We start from the raw sequence: 23,647 nt of genomic DNA on the forward strand, positions 1-23,647 counted from the left end.
GTTTGAACACAGGCCTGTGTCCGGCACAGGGTGACCTTGTGTGGGGAGCCCAGGTGGGGGCCCTGGTCTGCTGGGCTTGGAGTCCAGGGCAGGTGGGGCCTCAGGACGGGCAGTGGGGTGAGAGCTAATGGGCCCTGCAGAGCTCTCGCTGGACACTGCTGGGTGGCCCGCCCTCAGCCCCACCCCTCATTCCACCCCTGCACCTGCCTCTGGGACGGACCCTCCCTGCCACCCCATCTCACAGGGAGGACCAAGGCAGAGGGAGGGTGGTGACTGGCCGTGCCACACAGCAAGAAGGGGCTGGGTTCAGAGTCCTCCTGGATGGCTCCATACAGCTCCTCTGCTTGCGTGCCAAGCCAGTGTCCCCTGCCTGCACTGGGCACGGAAGGCGGTCCAGACAGTCTCCACCTGGTTCCTCTGGTTCCTCACATGAGGCCAGCTCCCCCCGGCTGCCCACTTGAGACCACGGGGATAGAGCCATCCCTGCCCTGGGTGTGCCCAGAGGGTTGGAAAACACCTGTGGCAAGGTGGCCTGGGGTGGGGGACACTCGAACACACTGTCCAATGCCAGGGAAGGCTGCTCAGGCCTGCACACAGCTAGCAATGTCCTCCACCTGGGCAGGAGCCTCGACTGGTCTTCCCAGAGGTCCACCCAGAAGCCACAAGCAGGGCCACGTGAGCTCCTTCCACTGCAGCCCACAGGACTTCTCAAGAGGCCCTGGCAGCCACCAGAGGCCTGGGAGGCCCACATGTCTCCCCAGAAAGCTGCCCCCTGAGTCAGTAGGAGGAGGCCTCCCTGCAGAGCTTTTGGTCCCTCTGGGTGTCAAGTGAGTTTCCTTTTACAAAACACTGGTGACCAGACAGAGGCCTGGTGCTTCTGTGCCAAGGGGTGGCCAGCCAGAGGGTCAGGGACAGCCCAAGGCTGGGCTCCCTCCAGGGGTGCAGGGGGCCACAGCTCAGGCTCACCGGGTGTCCACGACGGCCTGGGGCTGCCAGCCCTTCAACCAGCGTCCTCCCACCAGCCTGGGAGGCACTGCGGGGGCCAGCTGCTGGAGGGCGCCACCCAACAGGGCAGGGAGCAATTGAGGATCGGCGGGTCATCTGTCCCCAGGTCCCCCAGCCAGGAGACGAACTTGGCCCCTGGGGGCAGACCTCTCCTCCGCTGACTTCCTTTTCCACCCACTGGAACTAAGAGGGGAAGGGGCACTGTCCACTGAGACCCAGGGCCTCTTACCCTTCTCCTGGGGAACTAGGGCCAGGGTCATAGGGAACCCAGATGGGGAAGGAGACTCCCATGAGCAAGCCAGGAAATGGCAGGTGAAGAGACACCAAAAACCCCGTTTGGGAACAACGAAGCTGACCCATCAGGACATGGAACACAAGCAGGTGACCCACACTATAAATCCCACTGAGGTGGCGCCTGGGCTCAGGTGTGCAGGTGCGGGCGTGTGCCAGGGCAGTTGGGCAGTAGAAGCCTCAGAGAGTGTAAAACACTGCACACGTGGCACTCAGGCACAAGCACGCACCCATATTTGTGCACACTAGGAGCTCACGCGAGCACATGCCCACCTGAACACACGAGCACACGCTCTCAGTGCATGCATGTGAGCACAGGGCACACGTGCACACACTCGTAGGTAAAGGTGCACAGCCCCTCCCACCAAGAGTGAGCCTGCGATTGCCTTTCCAGGCCCCAGAAGCACTTTTGAAAAAACCGTGTCCTGAGCCTGGCAGGTCCTGGCGCTCAGTTTTTATTCATTTCTTGCCTGGCAGACGCTGGGGGCTGGGGGTGGACACGGCGACCCGTTGGAGCTTGTAGCAAACGCTGTTCAAGGCCCTGCTGGGACACAGTGGATGTGGGGCTGAGCCACACAAGCAGCAGGTGGGACCGACAGTGCACACACGGGCTGCAGGGCATGGGCTACTGGGTGTGGGCCGCGGGGGCGTGGGCTGCAGGACGTGGGCTGCGGGGCGGGGGCTGCGGGGCGGGGGCTTCGGGGTGTGGCCTGCGGCTGCCTGTGGAGGACATGCTAGCTGTGGTTCCGTTAACAGCAGTCTCTGAGCCAGGGCCAGAGATGACGAAGGCAGGAAGAGGGATGGGACTCCGTCCAGGCACACGTCACCCTGCCGCGTCCTGCCAGCACCCAGTGCAGCCCAGTGGATCGTTCAGCAGACAGACCCAGGCAGGAGGGCAGGCCGTACCAGGCCAGCTGAAGGGCAGGCAGGACTCAGGTTGAGGATGTCCAGGCCTAGGGCCCCATACAGGACAAGCCTTGCCCTGCCTCCTGGACACTGCCTTGTCCACCTGCTGGTGCCCCAGGCCCTTGTAATGCAGAGCCTGGCGGGGCTGCCCGAGACCTTGGAGGGACGAGGCGCATGGCCTTCCAGCTGGGCAGCTGTGGAGGACAGGGGCCAGCTCCCTATAGCATTACTGCCCAGAGGTCTGTCTTCCCACCTGACCCCAAGTTCCTGGGGCAGGTGCCCCAGGAGGAAATAAGGCTGGGGTTTCCCACCGTTCCCATGGGGGCTCCGGAAGAGAAGGGGCCACGGCTCAGACAGACCCAGTCAGGGGAGGACTGCACCATCTTTGTCCCCTGGATCCCTCAAACACCCCTCAAACACCAATGAGGGGCTGGCCCTGGGGGAGGACAGAGGACTGGGACTCAAATGTCCAGTTCTTAAGAGGCCCGCCCACCCCTTCCACCTTGCCCTCGAACCCTTCACCAGGATGTTTCCGAGAGCCAGAGTCCAGGGTCTGCAGGGCTGGCAGCTCCCTGGGGAGAGAGGTCACAGCCTGCCACCGGGAAGAGCCGGGGAAGCTGTGGGCTGTGTGAACTGGGCCCAAGGAAGGGCCAGAGCTGGGCTGCCCATGTGTGTGGCACTGGCCGTCCCTCAGGTCCCACAGGAGTGTCATGCTATCCCAAGCAGAAACCTGCCTCGCTCCTGGTGGGACTGACTGGGGTCAGGGCCTGGAGTCTCCACAGCCCAGGGTGGAGAGGGACAAGGACAATCCAAAGAGGAGCGTCAACCTTTCCTGCTCCCTCAGACGGGCCAGGCTGGCCATCAGGAGACCTGTGGACGGTGCAGCCCAGCCCCAGGAGCTTGAGGGCAGGTTCTGACATGGCCTCGCCCACGAGATCAGGGCCTGCAGGAGCCAGGACTCACTCAGAGCCATCACTGTCCCCAACCAGGCACCATTTGGACGGGGGCTGTGCCCCTGGGCTGCTGACCAGGCTCCTTGGCTGGGAGCCAGAGGGCCTGGGTGGCCCTGGTCAGTCTGCAGGGTACAGGCTGGAAGCAGGCTTTAGAGTGGAAGACGTCTGGCTCACGGGTCGAGGAGGACGACCACAGCTCAGGCCAGGCATGTGACCACGTTGCTCTGGACGCAGCCCAAGAGGCAGCCTGGGGGGTCTCCCCGGCTCCGTTCCCCACCCAGGTCTTTGGTATTGGTGTTTCTACTGTGGGTGGCGCTGCCATCCCTGCCTCCGCTCCTGGCACTCTGCTGCATCCGAGTCTGCTCTCCACTGGTGTCCCTGCCCGTCACTGGCTTCTCACTGAGTTCTAGGCGTCCTTTGTCCCTGGGAATGCTAACTCTTAAAAAACGTGTTTCATTCTGAAATCATCTCAGACTTGGAAGCTGCAAAGCCATAGAGACTCGGACGCAGGTGGCCGGTGGTCAGGGCAGGGCACAGTGGACACCTGGGGTGGGCTCTGGCAGAGCCGTGGCCTCATCCACATGCCCCGTGGCAGGGAGCCTCCGCCCCAGCACCTTTAGTCCTCACCTGCCGCTGGCCTCCAGTCCACAGCAGGCCCTGCTTGGTCGTCCCTGGTCACTCTGCTCTCGAGGCTGTTGGCCAGTTACTGCACAAAGCGTCCCTCGGTTCGGACTCACTAATCGTCCCTCGTCATTGCATTCAGGCTACACAGAGGCTCCTGGAGGCTGTCCCGGCTGGCGAGGCTGGCCCACCCTGGCCCCCCACTGCAGTGCCCGGTGCTGAAGAGGTCTGGTGGGAGCCCGCGGCAGGTCCCCAACCTCCTCGCTCCTCCTCGTCCCTCCTCTCCCTCCTCGAACCCCCTCTCCCTCCTCATCCCCCCTCGTCCCTCGTCATCTCCCCTCGCCCCATCCCCCCTCGCCCCCCTTGCCCCTCTTCAACCCCCTCGTCCCTCCTCACCCCCCCTCATTGCTCCTCGTCCCTCCTCGCCCCCCCATCCCTCCTCGTTCCTCCTCGTCCCTCCTCGAACCCCCTCATTCCCCGTCGCCCCCCAACCCCCTTGCCCCCCCTCGCCCCCTCATCCCCCCTCATCCCCCATCCCCCATTGTCCCTTCTCACCCCCCTCATCCCCCCTCGTTCCTCATCATCTCCCCGCCCTCCTCATCCCTTCTCACACCCCCTCGCCCCCTCATCCCCCTCGCCCCCCTCATCCACCCTTGTCACCCCTCATCCCCCCTCCCCTCGTCCCCCCTGAACCCCCGTCCTCCCTCACCCCCCTCGCCCCCCTCATCCCCCCTTGCCCCCTTCATCCCCCCTCGTCCCCCCTTGCCCCTCTCGCCCCCCCCCCCGCCCCCACCATCCCCCCACACGCTGGCTCCTGTCACTGCCGTCTCTCTGGGGCAGTCCCCGCCCGCGCCGCTCCCTCCCGTGCTCACGGCCCCCGCCGCCTTCGTTAGTGGGACTTCTGTTGTGAGGAAGGGGTTTCTTCTCCAGCCCCCACGGGTCCCGTGGTGGCTTGCTTGGGCCAGTGGACTTGTGGGCTCTTACTCTGAGTAATGCAAATGGACCTCCTTTTGGAAAATGAAAGGCCCTGGTGAGGCTGGGTCCTGAGAGCTTGTTTGGAGGTTCTAGCGGGAGCGCAGCTACTCACAGACCCTTGACGGAAGAGTGGTCCTCCTCTATGGGAGAAGGTTCCTCCTCCACCAAGGGACGCACAGGAGCGGTGAGGGAGGAAGGGGGCACCCGCCTAGCCAGCCAGATCAGCCTCATCAACCCTAGCGACCAATGGGGTGACAGATGTCGCAGCCAGATCACCCTCACATCCGACACTACATTCAGGAGAAGTGTGTGAGTGTGTGCAGAGGGGGTGTTGTGCTAATCTGGGTGGGGCTGGACTGGACATGGTTTACTACACTGGATTAATCTCATTGCGCTAACCTGGGTGGCTTGCTGGCCTGGGCTTGGTAAACTGGGATGGGTGTGGCTCACTGCCCTGCGGGGGGGGGGGGGGGGGGGGGATTGCAGTGGGTGTGGCTTATCACAGTGGGTGTGGCTTATCACAGTGGGTGTGGCTTATCACCATGGGTGTGGCTGACTAGAGGGGGCGTGGCTCACTGAGCTGGGCATGGCTGCCCTGGGCCAGGCTGAACTGGTCTAGTCTAGGCACACATGCAGCCTCCTTGGTGAGGCACCCACTGCCCCCATGTCCCCCATTCCATGGAGGAGTACACCTGCCCAGTCCCACTGCCTTTGCATATTGTCCCTTTCTTCGCTGGGGTACTGCCTGGTGCCTGCACGTGTTTTAGTCCAATGGAACTAAGAGATTCTCAGACCCTTAGTAATGGAAGCCTCGGCCAATCTCCATTTTCTGTACATGCTTGATGCACTGAAAATGGATAAAAAGAGAGTTTCTCTGGTTACAGGCCAGGAGGGGACAGGTCTGACCCTCCTGCCCACCCTTCAGCCCCCTCAGCCAGTGGCCCTGAAGCACTTACAGGCCAGTGGCTTGCACAGCAGGGACTCTCTGGTGGCAGGGAGCAGGCCTTGCCCTGGCCCAGGCCACTGGGAAAATTGGGGGCCTGGGGAATCTGCGGGCTCCTCCTCACAGACGCCACTGGAGAAGGGAGAGGCCCTGAGATGTCTGCAGCCCCGTCACCTCATTCCTCCCTGCTGGAATCACCAAGATGGCCTTGGGAGACTGGTCAGTCCTGGCAGACACCCCAGGTGCTTCCCATCTGGGACCACAATGCTTTCAACCAGGAGCATTTTAGGAATGGGGAGGAGACATTCATTGGTGGCCATCCCCTTACTGTGCCTAACCCTAAGGTTTGGGTGCGGCACCCCAGGGGACCCAACCTGGAGGTACTGGGGAGAAGACAGCCTTGGCATGGCCAGAGCCCAGCGCGGCCTAGCAGACTGAAAGGCCACCCACCTGCCTGTAGCAGTGCATGCCCTTCTCAAGAGCTCAGGGACATTTGAAAGACCAGCAGGTGCTGGGCCACTGGACACATCTCAGTGTTTTAAAGGATGCAAGTCACACAGAGTTCCCTGACCATGATGGGATTAAATTAGACACCAACAGCAGAAGGGACAGAAAATCCTGAAACAGGGAACATTAGACCACTCACTCCTGGGTAATGCCTGGGGTAGGAGGGAGAGGCAGAAGGTCAGGAGGAGACTGCAGTGTCACCCTCAGTGTGGTGAGGCCAGCAGGCCAGAGATGCCACCACCAAGAGGCAGTGTGTCACTCACGGTTCAAGAGTAGGGGGCAGGCCACACCTGGGGAGGGGCCCACAGGGGCACTAGGTGGCCAGGACACAGGGGCAGCAAGGAGCCTGGCAAGAGCCTTTGCAGTGGCGTCTGCAGGAAGGAGCAGGCAGCGTGAGCGAGCTGCTCGGGACTGGCCAGTGGGAATGAGTCCAGCTGGCCCCAGGAGAAGAGCCCTGCCTGGGCCATGAGGGCAGGTAGATGTGTGGGGGCCCACAGAGGACGGAGGGTGTGAGGCTGGGGGTTGGCTTGCACATGAAGGGTGTGCTGGAGGCCCATCCAATTGTCACCAGGCATCAGCCAGCCTGCAAGGGTCAGCAAGGTCCCATACGTCAAAGCACCAGCTACACAATTAATACAGAGTGAAATCAGAAAATATTTTTAATTCTGCTATTGAACTCATCAGTGAATATTTTACTGCAGATATTGTGGGGGTTTTAGTTCTAAAATACTCATTTCTTATATTTCCTATTTCTCGGCTGAGAATTCTTCATTTCATATTGCATTCATTCATCAGTGTGAATGTGTGTGTGAGTGTGTGTCTGTGTGTGTGAGTGTATGTGTGTGTGAGTGTGTCTGTGTGAGTGTGTAGTGTGTGTGTGTGAGTGTGTGTGTGTGAGAGAGTGTGTGTGTGAGTGTATGTGTGAGTGTGTGTGTGTCTGTGTGAGTGTGTATGTGTGTGTGAGTGTGTGTGTGAGAGAGTGTGTGTGAGTGTGAGTGTGTGTGTCTGTGTGAGTGTGTATGTGTGTGTGAGAGAGTGTGTGTGAGTGTGAGTGTGTGTGTGTATGTGTGAGTGTATGTGTGAGTGTGTGTGTGTGTGTGTCTGTGTGTATGTGTGAGTGTATGTGTATGTGTGTGTGTGTGTCTGTGTGTGAGTGTGTGTGTGAGAGAGTGTGTGTGTGTGTGTAGTGCGCATACTACCTCACAAAGTGGAGCTGTGACCACTGCGGTCAGTGTCTGGGCTGCTCTGGGCTGCCATCTTGTCATTGCCTTTCCTCTTGAGGTGGTCATGTCTCTGTTTGTTGGGTAGTTTTGTTTCATAGCCTGGACACTGTGGGTCTCATGCTGCACAGACTCTGGTCCTGTCCTGTCTTCTGGAGAACGCTGATCGTGGTTGGGGCAGCCACGTCACCTGAGTTCCATCACCTCTGTGGTGGTGGCTCAAACTCCAGATCACTTCTCAGAGCTTCGCTGGGCTGCTGGTCCCTCCAGGGGGCTAACCCTGGGTCCTACTCAGAACCTGGCGATCATCCTGTCTGGCTCTCTGCCTCCCAGGACCCCCAATCCTTTTCCTGCTGCTTCTGGCCAGGAAGATGGGGCTCCGTCCTAATATTCTCCCCTGGTGCTGTGACCTAGATGGGGCTCCCCTGCAGCAAAGCCACAAGCAAAACACCTGAAATGAGTGCGGCTGCTCTGCTGAGTCCCCGCCACCCCCGCCCCGTCTGCTCAGAAGCTGCTTGTGACGTCTCCAGACCCTGCTAGAGTTAGTGGCTCTGAGGGCCGGGCCAGAACCAGAGCCTGAGCAGAAGACACCCCCTCTGGGCTCCTGCAGGGTCCCCGGTGGAGAGTTTCATGAGCCACAAGAGCGAGTGTGGCCCTCGGCTCTGTGCCAGGCAGGAGGCAGCGCCCAGCCTGGGAGCTGGGAGGGCCATGAGCCGCTGGGCTCTGACTGGGCTCTGACTGTGCTGTCCTCTGTCAGGTGGGGAGGCTGGGGCTGGACGCCAGGCCAGGGAAAGCAAGACGCACGGGCCACACGTCAACACGAGGGCTTCCTCCTGTGCCGCCATGGGGTGATGCCCTCAGGTGCAGGGGGAGGGGGCTGCTAGCCCACTGCATCCTGGACCGTGGCGAGGAGGGCACCTCCCTCAGGACCAGGTCCCTGCCATGGTCTCAGGAGATTGCCAGTGGAGGCACAGCTGGCGGGGGCTTGGTGGGGGTGGACCGGGCCCTGCCTCAGCAGCAAAGTCCTTGTCAGACCCAAGTCTCCTCCGCGCTCCAACCAGAGGGATGATGGATGGCGGAGCCGATGAGCTCAGAGTCGGCGCAGGCAGTCTGGCCGGACAGCGGTGGGTGACTCAACCCGGAGGGAGAGACGGGAACCGGAGGCACCCTGCCCACATCCGCCATCAGCACCAGCAGGAAGGCTTGCGAGCACTGACAGCTTAATGGCCTTTGGTTAAAGCATCCACGGATGTGCTGGTCAGGGAGAGGCTCTGAGCTGCCCTGGCTCTGTGCTGGCCACCCCAGCCCAGCCTGCTGGCCAAGACGGGATAAAGTGGCCATCTGTCCCAGTGCCTCAGCTCCAGCGCCTGCCCAGCCCTCAGGGGACAGTGGGCACCCTGGGTAGGGGAACATCAAGTCAGGCAGTGGTGCTCACCTGACCTCCCCTCCGCCTGTTCACAGAGCTGCCCGTCTTCCCAGGACTGAGCAGAAGGCACTGGGAAGCACAGGGCAGCCAGAGCACGTCCTCCCAGAAGCTGCATCCCTGGGTTTGGGGAGAAAGGCTGGAGCATGTCCCAAAGGGACCAGAGCAGGACAAGCAGCCAGGGGCCAGGCTCCCTAAGGGGTGGAGACTGCGGGGAGGACAGGGCACAACGCGGGGTCTTCAGCCCTGTCGGCAGAGGCTACTGCTTGTCCCTGGGTACCTACCCCAGCTCCTCACATCTGAGCTCAGGGGCCTGAGCCTCCAGCTCTGTCCCGCTCACCAGAGATCCCAGGGGCAGCTCCAGTGTCCTCTGCAGGGGGTGGGCAGGCCACCACCACTTCCCGGATGAGGACATCGAGGCCTGGAGTAGAGCAGCCCTGCCCAGGGCCCTGCACACCTGTGTGCACACCTGTGTGCACACCTGCCCATCAAGCAGCCCTCTGGGCTGAGCGATGCCCACCTCAGGCCTAGGGATTCACAGGCCACTTGGTCAGGCAGCGAGGCTCAACCTGGCCTGCTCTCCACCTGTTCACAGAGCTGCCCACATCTGAGCTCAGGGCCTGAGCTCTGCATGATGGGTGGACATGGACCATCACCGCAGCTTTGATGTCGAGACTGCCTGGGCAGGAAGAGCTGACCTAGAGCCTGACCCTACTGAGAGACAGGGCCTGGCCCGAGGAGAGTCCCGCTACAGGACAGGGAGGTGTGCCCTGGGGACGGCCCCTGGCAGGTCCTTGGACAGGAGAGGAGAAGCCTTCCTGGGGTCTTGGCGTCAGGCTCTGGCTTGGTTGAATGCGAGGGAAGAGGGGGGTTTCTCAAAAATCCCCAGGACGTTAGGGATATGGGAGTTTGACATGGATGGACAGTTGTGAGGGGCTGGCCCCAGGCCCAGACTGCATGGCTCTAGGCGTGGGTGGGAGTCCCTTCCTGACCAGAGACTGGTAGGAAGCCCAGCCTTTCTTGGGGGAGGGGTATTCTGCAGCCCCCAGGGCACGTCATCAACCTCAGATACCAAGGAAGGTTCTGCACCAGAAGGTTCCAGGGTCCAGTCAGGAGCGAGTGCATCCAGGGGCAGCAGGGAGCAGCTGAGGCCAGGCTGGCGTCCACCTCCACCAAAGGGTCGACTGAGCTGCTTCAGAGGACGCTTGCCTGGCAAAGGTCACCATGAAGTGCTAGGACACAGGCCAAAGCCCCGTGGCCTCAGACCTACTGAGATAGGCCCCAAATGTGCCAGAACCCGCCCACCCTGCCCCGAGGCACGGCCTGCACCCTGCACGTGGCTCCGGTTACACGCACAAGAAGCAGCAGGCCCGGGCTGTACGAGGACTCGATGGCTTCATCAGGAAGGTTTGGGCCATCTGTGGGCGTCTCCTGCCGTCAGCAATTCACTGGCTGGGACCTCAGCTGGGTCTGCGGCTGGGCTCTCCTGGCCCTCACGTGGACGGGCTTCCTCAGCAGCGTCCAGGACGGGGAGCGGAGCCCCTGACTCATGATGGGCCACACGGTACTGCTTCCATCTGTTGCAAAGCCACCGGTTCCAAAAGAGGGAACAGAGACACCTCTCCCTGGGAGCCTGCGCCCGACAGGGGTCAGCGTGATGGGTGGACATGGACCATCACCGTAGCTTTGGTGTCGAGACTGCCTGGGCAGGAAGAGTGGACCCCGAGCCTGACCCTACTAGCAGGACCCTGGCCCCAGGGAAGGCTCTGGCCTGGAAGCCTCCTCAGTGTCACGAGTGGCTTCTCCCAGCTGTGCCCCAGCCAGGATCCCAGCCCCTTCCACCCTGCTGTCACAGGCTGGGGACCACAGGCACTGTGTCTGTTGCTGTCCAGCTAATATCAAGCCATCTGGTGTGCTCCTTAAATGGCATCCCAGGGAGCAGCCGGCTGCCACCTCCTAAAACAAGCTCCTGATGGTATAACCGGCCTCACGCAGAGGGTGCTCCCAGGGTTCTCTCCCCGATCAATCGCAGATGAGACTCGGAAGGCACCGTCCCTCAGCCCCGTGTGGGGCTGCCTGCGGACCAGGCCAGACCCATCCTTCTATGGCCTCCCGCCCGGAAGCGACTGCAGCCTGCGTCACCACCTCCCGCGCCCTTCTGAGCACAGGCTGAGAGCAGCTCTAAAGCTCAGAAAGTCACCTGCTTGTCACCCGCCCTCAGGCCATCAGGGCAGAGCTCCACGCCCGGGGCCAGGAGGAGCTGTGTCTGCCATGCCCTGGAGGAGTCCCTGCCCTGGAGGAGTCCCTGCTTTGCTCGGGGACCCCCCGTGATTCAGACGGGGCTGGCGGGCCGTGGGTAGCCCAGGTTGGGCGCATGGTGCTGGAGGTGGGTGAGAGGCTGGGACGCCAGAGACAGGGCCCCCCAGGTCCAGAAGCCCACAGGAGGGTGCAGAGAGGCAGCATGGAGGGCTGGGGCAGGGACCCCGGGGACGGGTGGAGCTGCCCCAGGACGCAGGCCGGAGCCCTCTGTGGACCAGGCCAGCTCCTCCTGAGCAATCCCAGGGCAGAGGATAAAGGGAGCCGGGGACACCCAGAAGACCCCCAGGACCAACAGAGCCCCAGGGTGGCACCCCCAGGACGAAGGCTCAGGCAACCCTTCAGGAGGAGGGGCAGCCAGAGCGGCCACTGGCTTTCTCTAGCTCACCCTTGGGCAGGGCCCAGGGACAGGTCTCAGGGCAAATGGGGCTCTGGTCCCAGCCCTCCGAGCAAGGGCCTCCTCAGAGGGGCTGCCTCCACAACAGTCCCCCTCATGCAGCCTGGCAAGAGCCGTGAGAGGAGACAGGCCCAACCGGAGGGCTTCCTGGAGGAGGTGACGTCTGAGCTGACCCAGGAGGGAGGGAGCAGGGTGTGGGAGCAGTGTGGCCAGAAGGGACATCAGGGGACAGCAGCAGCCCCTGGCAGCATGTCTCTCTTTCTGCATCCCTGGGTCAGTTGGGGAGGGGGTGGCCCACCAGCCCCAGGCCACAGGTGTCCCGGCAGGGCCAGCTCTTCTCCTGACAGAGACGCAGCACAACCTTTGCACAGTCACCACTGCAAAATCCTGTTGGCCAACGGGAGTCACGAGCCAAGTGCATGCAGGGGACCAGGACAGAGGCTCTTCCACCACAAGGTCCCACGTGATGTCCTGCCGCAGAGGGCGGGGCCACGGCCAGGAGCGGGGCCAGAGCTGCCTCGTCCTCTCCCCAGTGACTCGGGGAAGCACCCCCCAGCTCCACCGTGGGCTCAGGGGGTCCCACGAGGGTGGTGCTGGGTGTGGAATCATGGGCAGTCCTCACCCCTCACTCTACAGCCTGCTTCCTGGGCGTCAGAGCAGACCCGGCCACGGCACCAGGAACAGCCGCAGGAGGAGGCGCAGCCCCAGCCGAGAGGCCACGGAAGGACCAGGCCTCACTCCCCAGGGACCCCAGGAGGGTGCAGGATGCCCCGGCCAGGCCGAGCACACACGGGCTCAGCCACCTCCTTCCTGCCTGCCCCCAGGCCCAGCCCCAGCAGCCCCGCCAGCAAGCCTCGTTCCAGTAATCCACACGATGATGCCACATAAAAAGATTGCTTTCCCGGAAAACTGCTGACACTCGGGTCTGGGAAAGAGAGGGCTTACGAGAGACGGGCTTCCAATCCATACAGGGCTCGACGCTCAGACCTTAATCAATCTGCATCCCTCGGAGCTAAAACAGTTGTGATTTATGAGATCCACAAGTCAGATCTCTCTGTGTCCCCCCTGTGTTACCAACAGCAAAGAGGAGCGCTCTCCTGACAGCCCCCCAGCCACTTTGAGACCCTCCTAGGGACATGCATGGGGTCCCAGCCCTCACACACTGGCCACAAATGGGACACAGGCAAAGAAGCACCTGCTTCTCCTGAGGGGACTGCCAGGGCCACTCTGTCCTCTAGGGGACCCTGTCCCTGTGCTCATCATCCGCATCGCCCAGCGAATCCTCAGGGGCCCTTGCAGGTGAATCTGACCACTCGGACAGGCCCTGGCCTGGGGTCTCCGCCCACTCACCAGGAGATGGCAGACAAGCGATTGTCCCAGCTCCAGCGACATGTTTGTGTTGGGGGGTTGGTCAGAAAAGTATAGACAATTCAGCTTCTTCCATTTTAATGCCATAGAGTCAGATTCCTCCTGCAGTCTCCTCCTACCAGGGGGACACCGTCCGACCGTCCCTCGTTTATGCTACTGTGAGGGAAGGCGAGAAGCTGCCGACCTGGACCCACCGGAGGGCAGCGGGAGCACACGGCCGGGCGTCAGAAGGGAGAAGAGGGACATATTTGACCGCAATTAAAACATCTGGTGATGAGAGACACCATAAGCCAAAATTAAGACCAAGTGGCCAGCTGGGAGAAGGCACTTTTGGTATAAATGGCAAAGGGCCAGCAGTGCTGTCGTAAAGCAAAAATTCCTTTAAAAGACAGGCCCACGGCAGAAAAACAGGCAGAATCTTAAACAGGCATTTTCTTAAACTGTTCCTTGGCCAATAAGCCTATGCCCACCGTTGGCCTTCACCTGAGTCAAGGACTCTTAGATGAGGGGCAGTTTGTCTTCCGGGAAGCTGGCGTATGCTGTTTAAACTGGAAAACCAGTTCTGGCCCCAGAATGGAAGACAGTTCTGCTGGCAGAAGCATAAATTGGCACATCTTTTGGGGGGAGACACCAAAATCTTAATAAAATGAATACAAATCTCTCCTAGGGAGATAAGCTGCTGCACCAAGATCTGCACACAGGCTCGCCATCACACATGGTGCCCAAAGCCACCACAGTCTGCAAAGTCAAGTCAATCACGGTAGGAAGGTACGTGGCCTCGAGAAGTGTCACGGGAGAAGACTTCGTGTCCAAAACACATGGGAAGGGGTAAAGAGGAGTCGGGAGACAGACGCCCTGTGCGTGCAAGAAGGGAGCAGGGATTGCTTGAGCACATGGGCCTGGAAGCCCCCGCTGGGCCCAGGACTCAGGAGCTTCTAGCTCAAAGCAAAGGGCAGGACAGGCAGCTGGTCAGTCTCTCCCTGGCCTGCAGACTTACTTTTCTGCCCCTGCTGCTTTTGTCCCGGGGGTCACTTCAACTAACTTCTCCTGAATCCTCTTGCAAACCTGTGGGCACCTGGACTTCCTGGCAAACCTGGGGGCCAGGGCGGGCGCCCCCGACAGGTGAGAGAACCAAACACTCAAAACTGGTCAGAGGGTAGATTCTAAGTCACGTGTGCCTTATGATAATAAAACCAAATCAATGTTTTAACAACAAAAACCCAACCAAGACCCCCTCTGCCAGCTGTGTGGGTGGGTGCTGGTCAGCGTGAACTCGGGAAGTGGGGGCACTGCACCCAGCCCGCCCGCTCACCAGCTGGGTCTCGGGCCATGCCTCTGATCCAGGAGCCTGTGCAGCCGAGGAAGAGCTGCCGGCTCGGGGGCTTGTTGTGAGGATCAGAATCAGGGTACATCCAGACAGGGTGTCCCTTCTGCCACAGCTGTTAGGGTTCCTTCAAGTCCTGCCCAGCCTCAGGCTTGCAAGACCCCGGCTGCCGAGGGCCACAGTTCTGTTCTGAACCTGGGAGCTCAAGCCGCAGGCAGGAGCTGGGGGACTGCTCAGCTCAGGCTGCTCCTGGGGGACGTGCATCTCACCTGCAAACCAGACCCCGCTAGCCAATGGGGCTGTCCCTGTTGGCAAACAGAAGCCCCCAGGTGAGGGACAGAACCAGATGGGAACAAGACCTGAGACTCACCCAAGGACCTTGCCCTGTGGGGTCCCAGCCTCGCGCGGTGGGCAGAGCACTTTAGGGCAGGTGTGTGAGGCACCCTGGCTCAAAGCTCCGGGGCTGAGCCAGATGAACCAGGGCGAGGGCTGTGCGTGGGGCGTGGGATGCGGAGGGGCATGAGCTGAGCCCGTGGGGGTCGCAGACTCGGCCTTCAGACTTGCATGGATGCAGCTGTCTGCAGCTCCGGGCCACCCCTGGGAGCCCACCCCCATGGGCCTAGGTGGGGACAGAACCTGCCTTTGAAACCAGTCCCCATCCCACCCAGAGAGGCCAGGGTAGGAGCCCCAGCTGGGAAGACACGAGCCCAGACCCCAGCCTGAGTAGTGTCCAGAGGGGACCTGTCCACCAGGCTGCCAGCCTGGGAGCAGGCCCCCAGGGCAACCCCGAGTGGCCAGCCAGTGGGAAGCAGGGAGAGGGACTCAGGCCTACGGCTTCCCCAGGCACTTGAGCACCTGCCACGCCAGGGCCTCCCCAGCCTGGCACCTGGCGCCACCCCCACCTACCCAGGGCCTGCAGGAGGTGTCGAGGCCCAGCTCCCCTCCAGGCTAGCTTTCTGGGACCTCAGGGTGCCCAGCCAGGGCTGTGGGGGACACAGCCAATCCGAGACCTCCTGGCTCCTCTGGCTCAGGGGAGTCCCAGTCTCCGGAAGTTTCAGTGCGCTCAGAGGGACATCTTGGCGTCTCCCTGGGCCTGGCTGGGCTCAGCTGGGGCACTGCCGCCCTCTGCTGGCTCAGAGAGGCACTGCCCCAGGGACTTGGGTGAGGGCCCTAACGAGGCTCAGGCTTGACCAGATCCCACAAAGCATGGCCCAGAGGCTAGGGACAGGGACTCACAGGCTCCAACACCAGCAGAAAGGGAGTGAGACCCCTGCAAGGATCAGCCTCTGGGCTCTCTGAGATGCCGGGCACCCCGTGTTCTCAGGACACAAGTGGAAAACTTCAGACGGCGTTAGCAGAGATGGAGACTCTAGAGTCCAGCTCCTTCATTTTCCAGCGAGGAGAACTGAGGCCTGGAGGAGTCAAGACCTAGACGAGGGCCGGCTCGAGGCTCTGCGGCCGCCAGCAGTCCACCCCATGCTCACCCCAGGCCCCTGGGGCCACAGAACACAGTGGGGTGGTGGGCCGGGATGCACAGGATGCCCCCATGACCCCGACCCCACAGGCCAGCCTGCCAACCCTGGAACCCAAGCTGCTGGCCTTGGCACACCATTTCTTAGCCGCTCACACAAGGCCGGACGGGAAGTGTGCCAGTTCTGCCTTCAGGGTCCCTGTTCTCAGCCTTGGGCTCTGGTTGACCATGAGAGCGCCAGGGGCTTTCAGAAAGGAAGGCCCGGCCTCCTCCGGGGCACACGCTGCCCACTGCTTCTACATGGAGGCCACTGGGTCAGTTTAACACAGGCTTCAGGGAGTCCTAGGTCCCTGTTGCCGTGCTGACCAGGCGGGCTCACAGAGAGACGAGTCCCCAATGTGTGTCGCAGCTGCTGAGTGGCATACAGCAGAAGCCAGGCCCGAGGACCCACAGCCAGAGCCGGGAGGGAAGCGCCAGGGCTGGATCCTGCTTCCCGTCAGGTTTTCATGTCAGCAGACTGTTTGGGCCAGACTCCAGCATGCTCAGGAAGCTGCCCCATCCCGGACCAGAGAGGGTGGGCCGAGTCTCATTTGGTGACGATGTGAGGCCCACATCTGTGTTCGATGCACACAGAACCAACCAGAGTCAAGAAAAGACTCCTCTAATAGACCCTGAAGGGGCAGCCTCCACAGTTGACGCACCCGCAGTGGAACAGGCTCCTTCCAAAAGAATGGAAAACTGCTGGGCAGAAATGTTCTGTGTCCATGGCTCCAACTGACCAGGCTACCAGATGCCATCCCTGCAGCAGGGCTGCAGGTGCCCTCTCCCAGGTGGCCATGGAAGATGTTCCTACAGGCGTTCCCAGCGGGGCCTGTGAGGCACCAGCCACCAGCAGTCAGCTGGGTCTTGTCCTGGTCCCTCCCTGTCCCGAGCAACCGCAAGCTGGCTCTCTGCCCCGCTGGCCTATGCCCTGGGGCACTGCAGGTGCCTTGCTTTTCCTGGACCCTCTCTCCTGGGCAGCAGGAATGCATGTCACAAGGCTCGACAGGCCTGGACTGTGCCCTCATTGTTTACAGTGACCATAACGAACTGGGTGGGGCGAGGGCCGGGCCTGGTGCTTCACCTTCCGTTCTTTCTATTCTTGACAAGAATATGATCCATGCACAGGAGAATGTTTGCAGCACCCTGGGGTGAACTGGGACGGAGCAGCCAGGGATAGGGCAGGGAGGTTCCCGACAAGGAGAGGCGGGGGCAAGGGGAGGACAGGGTGGACCTGCCACAAGGCCACCTGGAGTTCAGCATGGCCTGTCTGGTGAAAGAGAGTTGGGAGCCCTCAGGCGCTCAGTGGAGGGCTTGGGAGTCCCCAGGGGACTGAAGGGTCCCGAGGGTGACCACTGCAACGTCTGCTGTGCTGGGCTCACAGTGAGCCCCAGAACCCCCAGGCCAAAGCTCCAGGAACCAAGCCACAGGTGCCTGCCCTGTGCTGGGGACGAGACCAGGAGCCTGGCCTGCTGGGCCAGTGTTCTACCCCGAGCCACTCCCGGCCATGGGGGCTTTGGGAGCGAGGAGTGTGAAGGCAGGACTGTACCTCAGGGCAGCGTGGAGGGGCAGGGGCAGACAAGTGGGTGGAAGGTCCCACCTCACACAGGGAAAGGCCTGATACAGGGAGGACGTCAGACTCACGCTCCCTGTGGGTTCGTGGTCCAGGGAATGAGGGCCTCCTCTCAGTGGCCAGTGACTTCAGAGGAGGCACCCAGTGTCCGTGCCATGGTGGTCACCTGCCACAGACTGGCTGCAGTGGACTGGAAGCTGGACGTGAGGCCCACGCTGCGTGGTCCGCTGGTGTAAATGTGCTGAGCAGGCACACCTGCAGACTGGACCTGGGAGCCGGGTCAGCCCCAGTGGCACGAGGCCACGGCACCCACAGCGAAGGCAGGGACGTCTGTGTGCTCTGGACGCAGGTTTCCTGGACCAAACACACACATGGAGGAAGGAGAGAAGTGAAGCAGGGAGACCTGGCTGCCTGCCACAAGCCAGCTGAGACAGGGAGCACTGGGCCATGCACACCGAGGTGCCGGGAAGCCGCCCGGAGTCCTCGTCCGGCTGAGCGTGACGGCAGCACTGCGTGTTGTTTGGAGAGAGGTGCAGCTCTGCAGGAGGAGCAAGCCCGGATCAGAGTCTGCTCCCTAATAATCTGGGTGGGCAGGGGCTGGGGCGGGCCCTGCACCGACCAGAGCGGACGCCCGCACACTCCTCCACTCGCGAGTGCCCAGTGTCTGCACTAGCCCAAGCTGGGGCGCAGTGGCGAGAGCCACGCGGACTGGCCTGGTGTCTGCCGGTCCCAGGAGGCAGCCACCTGGGTCATCTCTGGCTGCGTGGCCTGCTTCCGGCTCCTCACGAGGCTGGGAAGACACCTGCCATCATCCTTGCTCTTAAGTGCCAGAGCCACGTCCCTCTGCACGGGACAGTAGAGTGGCCCTGTGTACCGCTGTGGTGTCCTCTCTCTTGGCCCCAGTGGCTCACACAGCTGGCTCCTCCTTGAGGTTCTGCCATCTCTGGAGAGCTGCGGGGAGCAGGAGGCCCGGGGGAGCTGTACGGGGACCAGAAGACGCGGCGCCTGTCCCCAGCTGGGATTTTCCACCTGCCTGCCTGTCCCCATGACTCAGCCCAGCCGGACTGGGGGACGGCCCTGGCCCACTGCGCCCACTGCAGGAAGAAGGGTGGTGGCTCTGGGCCTTATCACGGGACTGGACTTTTCCACTGTGACCCAGGGGCCCTCGGGCCTGCTGCTTACCCAAAATAGACTTCCTGTGGCCCGGGCTGAGGGCCAACAGCCCTCCACGTCAGCAACTCACGGGGACCTCTGTGCACCCTCCCCACAGCCCCAGAAGTCGGAGGGACGCAGGGTGGGGGGTTTGCAGATGGGCACCCGGGGCTGAGGGTGAGGCTGACCCCACCTGACCCTGGCCCTCAGCGACAGCCCTGCCCCTGAACACCCAGCGTGAACCTGGGAGAGCCCTGTCCACGCGGAGGACAGGCTTTCTCCAGGTGAAGAGTTACGGCCTGTCAAACGTTTCCACTCTCGCTCCCGTGACAGGCCACAGTGACCCCACAGGACCTGCACTTCCTGAGCACGGGGGCGGGCTCTGAGTGACCGCGTGGTCACCAGCCCCGAGAGGGAGATTGGACAAGAGCAGCCGGAACTGAGAGCAGTTGGGACCAGCAAGGCCCCAGGCCCAGGGGCTCCATGTCCCAGAATCCCCCAGGCAAAAGCCCCCTCAAGGAGGTGCCAGCTGCACACGCTGGCCTTCCTGCCCAAGGCCACCAGGGCCTCCCCCCTCTGACCCCAGGCACCTCCCCAGAGCTCCAGGCCACAGGGACACCCAGCAGGGAGCAAGGCGGGGCCCTCATTTCAGGATGGAGGCCAGCCTCCCCTTGGCACCCCAGCTGGTGAGCAGGGCCCGTCCACTCTGTCCCCACCAGGTGCCAGCTCGGTCTGTGGCCTTTCCTCAGGGCTCCAGCAGAGGCCCTGGGACTGGGAACCAAGGCCCAACCACCTCTGGGACAGGATCAGTGTCCCCCAGCTGTGTGGCTGGCACTGTGCATGGTGTCCTTCTCAGCGCCCCCCACACACACACAGGTACACATATCTGTCACACACAGAGTCCACGTGCACACACAGGCACGGCCATGCCACTGAGGCTCCACACCCAGCACTCTCGCTCCTCACCGCGGGCCCTGAGGGGTGCTTGCCGGTCTGTGCCTGGCCGTGAGCACCTCTCTGGGAGCCACCAAGTGGTGCCTTCATCCTTCAGGATCTTAGAATCTCAGTGCCCCCCACACAGCTCACCGGCCAAAGCACCTGGAGCGGAATGGTCACTTCTCAGGTTCTGGTGGCCACACCAAGAGAAGGGAAAGGCAATGTGACCTTCATCTTAGTATCTTTTACTGAAATCCAACGTAGCTGTGTGCAGCGGCCACACCTGTGACCCTCCCACGGGAGGCTGAGCAGGATGGCGAGTTCGAGGCCAGCCCGGGCAGCTTGGCAAGACCCTGTCCCCAAATAAAATGCAAAGGGCTGGGGAGACAGCTCAGTGGAAGAGCTTGCCTCGCGTGTGTGAAGCTCTGGGCCTAACACCCAGCACCAAGGATGCATGACAGATCAAGACAGCCAAAGCATCGTCTTTACCACGTGGTCCATAGAAGGAATTACTGATGACAATTCCTACTTTCCTTTTTCTTCTGAGTCTCCAAAATCTGCTCACTGGAGTCGGTTTGGGCACTGAATTTTTATCGGAATCCTCCACTGGACTTAGATTTCATGAAATCCAACAATGAGGTGCCCACCTAAGTCACCCAACACACTGGAATGCTTCTAACTGTGGAGCTGAACACCACTTTTAAATTTTAGATTTAAAGTATTAATTTTGAAAGAAGAAAACACCTTGTGCACATCCCCAGAGCTCCATGGCCACCCTGGGCCGAGGCTGTTTGTAGGACAGAGCAGGTGGCCGTGGCCACCCCCACATGGAGTCGCCGTGTGGGAGGGGTGGGCTGGGCCGTGGCCTGGTCACAGTCCCTACAGGCAGGCAGCCCTGATGGGTCAGCAGCCGCAGTGGGGAGGACAAGGGCTGGGTCACAGACAAGCTCCGCTCCCTGGGGTGTCGCACTGGCCGGTTGGCCTGTGGGTCCAGGCTCCACAGGCCTCCCCTCCTCCCAGAGTCCTTTCCCATGATCCCTCCTGGGTTCCACCATGGACACCATCTGGATGGCAAGGCCCACCGCAAGCCCAGCCCAGGCCCAAGTCCAGGCACAGCCCCCCGTCTGCTGCCTAGATGACCAGAAGAAAGTCAGTGACCACCCTGTGTCCAGGAGTGCCCTCTCAACCATCTCTGGCCTCCACCTGCCCTGGGATAATGACCAGAGGGGCCTCTGGGCCCACCCTGCCGCCGCCGCCCTCTTTCCTGGTCCTGCGCAGCTCCATCTGGGCCGGGTGTGGTCCAACTGCTCACCAGGCCCAGCGTCCCCTCTCGTCACCCTCCCCTCTCAGCTCGGAGCCGCTCTCAGGGAATCCCAGGCTCCATCGGGCTGAGCCCTGTGGCAGCCGTACCTGAAGCTCCTATCACGGCTGAGGACTCAGGTCTGGGCTTGCGAGGCGTCCATCCGGCCTCTGCTGGTATCCGCAGTGCCCCGGCTGACCCTGCTGGGCTCTCCACATCCCACACAGGGTGGGGCGGGAGGAGGGCAGACCCTGCAGCAGGCCAGAGTCCCAGCACACTCGTCAGCCCACAGCCGACCCTGTGTGAGAGGGAGGTGGACGCGCCCCACAGCCGGGACCCCAGGCCTCAGGTGCTGTCTGTGGACCAGGCGGAGGTGCCCTCGCTGTGCTGCCCACGGGCCCTCACCTGTCCACACCACCTGGGGGGCGTGTGTGCTGGGGGTGAACAGGGCCGACAGGCCCCACCCGAGAGAGACCCTCAGGGGTCAGCCCACTCCCATCAAGGAGGAGCCGTGGGCAGGAGGGCTGAGACAGCTAGTGACGTCTCGCCACAGTGGCCTCACCCCGCAGGCAGGCTGGAGTCACCATGAGGGTTGGGTGGCTGGGGCGATGAAGTCACCATGCGGGCTGGGGGCAATGCTGTCATCATGAGGGCTGGGTGGGCTGGGCCGGTGCCTGCCCCGGGCAGGCGGATGCTTGGTGAGCCCCCAGCCCCCCTAGGACCTTCAGCCGAGCTAAGAAGGTGGGGGGCCTTGCCCCGCCAGGAGTCTGCTGGGATTCTAGAAGAAGCCTGCCCCCCAGGAAAGTCCCCGCGGGCTGTGAGCCTCTGACCACAGAGGCTCGGGCCCAGGAAGTCAGCCTCGGGCGTGGCTTCCCGCTGCCCCAGCCCTGGGCGGTGGCTGTCACAGATGTGGTGGGACCTGCAGTCCCTGCAAGCTGAGACCAATGCAGGAAGCAGGAAGCGTCTCGACTGCCCCGGGGCACAGCTTCCCTGGCTTCCTGGCCCAGTAACTTTCCAGTTTCCCCCTCCTCTCCTGGGGCAGGAAGGACACCTGGACGCTGACAGCCCAACCAGACGCACTCCTGCCCAATCAGCAGCCAGGGCCACCCACCGCGGGCCACCAGCTCAGGCGCCTTCGCCCCCAGCCCACGCAGTGACGCCCCTTCCCTTCCCCTCAGGCCAGGTGTGTGCCTGGCCATCATAAGCAGCACCTCGAGGTGGGGAAGGTCCCAGGATGAGGTCTCCAGGGGACAGGGACTCAGGTTCCTGGACACAGGGGAAGAGGGCGGCAAGAAAAGCCAGGCGTTGCGCAGGGTCTCAGCGGAGGCTCAGAGACCCTTGGTGGGGCCCTGGGAGGCAGGGATCTGGCAAGGCGTGCGCTGGCCACTTCTGTGCCGTGGGCTAGCCTGTACCACACCCCAAAGCCCCAGCCCCGGCGGCAGAGGCCGTAATTCACTCCCCTCCCCTGGGACAGGAGGGCCGCCTGGCTGCCTGGAGGTGACTGGTGGGTACCTTGGGGCCAGGTGAGGTACACCCTGCCTGGCAGCTACTGCCCAACTTCCAGATGAGCCTGCAGGGCCAGGGGCTTGCCCGTGACAGCCGCTGGGCCTGGGTGGTAATGACCGACAGTGCCCAGGGTGGAAGAGGCCCGGTGCACCCCCACCCACCCCCTCTTCCATCGGCTTGGCTTCCTGGCAATTCTGAGTTTGAAAATATTTTATAGGAAAGCTCTTTTATTATTCAAATATGTCACTATCAAAAAAGGGAAATGACCAACCAAACCCTCCTGCCAGTTTCCCCATAAAGAGCAGGTCACGCCCCAGAACCTGGTCCACAAAGACTGGAACAAGCCCTCCGGTCTAGACAGAGGGGAAGAGGTCCCCAGCTCCGGGGGGAGGACCCTGGTGTCCGCAGCCCTGCATCAGCAGGGAGCTACAGCAGGCCCCAGCCTGCAGGAGCCACGGCATGTGGGGCTGAGCCCACAGCGAGGCCCAGGGCGGGCAGATGGGTCAGTGAGCTCCGAGGCTCACTGCTATCCAGAACCGCCTGTCAGAGGCCTCTGCTCTCCTCCCAGGAAAGAGGGTAAAGAAGGGCTGAGCGGGAGCCCACCCGAGGAGCCCATCCGTGCAGAGCACCTTCCCTTTGCAGGAACTGTCCTGGGTGTGCAGCAGCCCGGAAAGGGCAGCTGGCCGTAGAGGCCACAGGGGCACAGGAGACGCGGTCCCAGGGTGCTGAGTGTCCCCACGGTGCCCGGGCCCAGCATGGCCCACTTCTGGGGCCAAGGATTGTTCCCTCCTCAGTGGCAGGCACTCAGGCCATCAGACACCACACTGTCACCCTGAGCTTGCAGGTCAATGTCGTCTGGACCAAGCCAGCACTGGAGGTGGGAAGGCTGTCCTGGGCGGCCGCCTCCCTCAGGCTGGGGCAAGGCCAGCCGGGCGGCTGCTGGACCTGGCTTCCTTGCTGGGCCCTGCCGAGGGCAGCCGTGCCGGGGGCCACCTGGGGCACCTGGCCAGCCCGAGCAGGATGCACACCTGCTGCCGGGGCGTCTGGCTTGATGCTGGACTGTGATGTGGGAGCTTGGACGGGGTGGGAGGACAGGCCCCTGTGACACGGAGCAGCCACGGGCTCTGGCGCCTCACCTGCCAGCCTGGCAGGACCTGCTGCCCAGGACCTCGCCCTCACAGGCTCCTCGAGCGGGACGAGGCTTTGTGCGACACAGCAGCAGAGGACGTGTGGGTCACGCGGGGCCCAGGCACAGTGGGTGCGGGGTGGCGCTGGGACCCCGCAGCCCTCCCACCTTCCTGTATGGGTGCCCCACCCTCCACGGCCCCCCTCCTGACACCCCAAACCCAGGTGGGGTTCCTCAGGACTATGACCAGCTGGCAGGGCTCGTGCTGGAAGAGAGGAGCGGGTCCTGCCCACGT

The 23,647-nt window shown here is 62.3% G+C and overlaps 1 long non-coding RNA gene across 1 annotated transcript; it reads right to left on the minus strand.

Annotated features, from left to right (window-relative positions):
- Nucleotides 1-6,835: 6,835 nt before the first annotated feature.
- LOC144378221 (uncharacterized) lies at nt 6,836-18,528 on the minus strand. Its single transcript, XR_013439916.1, has 2 exons — nt 10,201-18,528; nt 6,836-10,053 (listed from the first exon to the last, which is right to left on the minus strand). It is a non-coding gene; the product is annotated as an uncharacterized LOC144378221 (long non-coding RNA).
- Between the last annotated feature and the right edge of the window lie 5,119 nt (nt 18,529-23,647).

This window comes from Ictidomys tridecemlineatus, chromosome 5 (genome assembly GCF_052094955.1).
Source record: "Ictidomys tridecemlineatus isolate mIctTri1 chromosome 5, mIctTri1.hap1, whole genome shotgun sequence".
NCBI lineage: Eukaryota > Metazoa > Chordata > Mammalia > Rodentia > Sciuridae > Ictidomys > Ictidomys tridecemlineatus.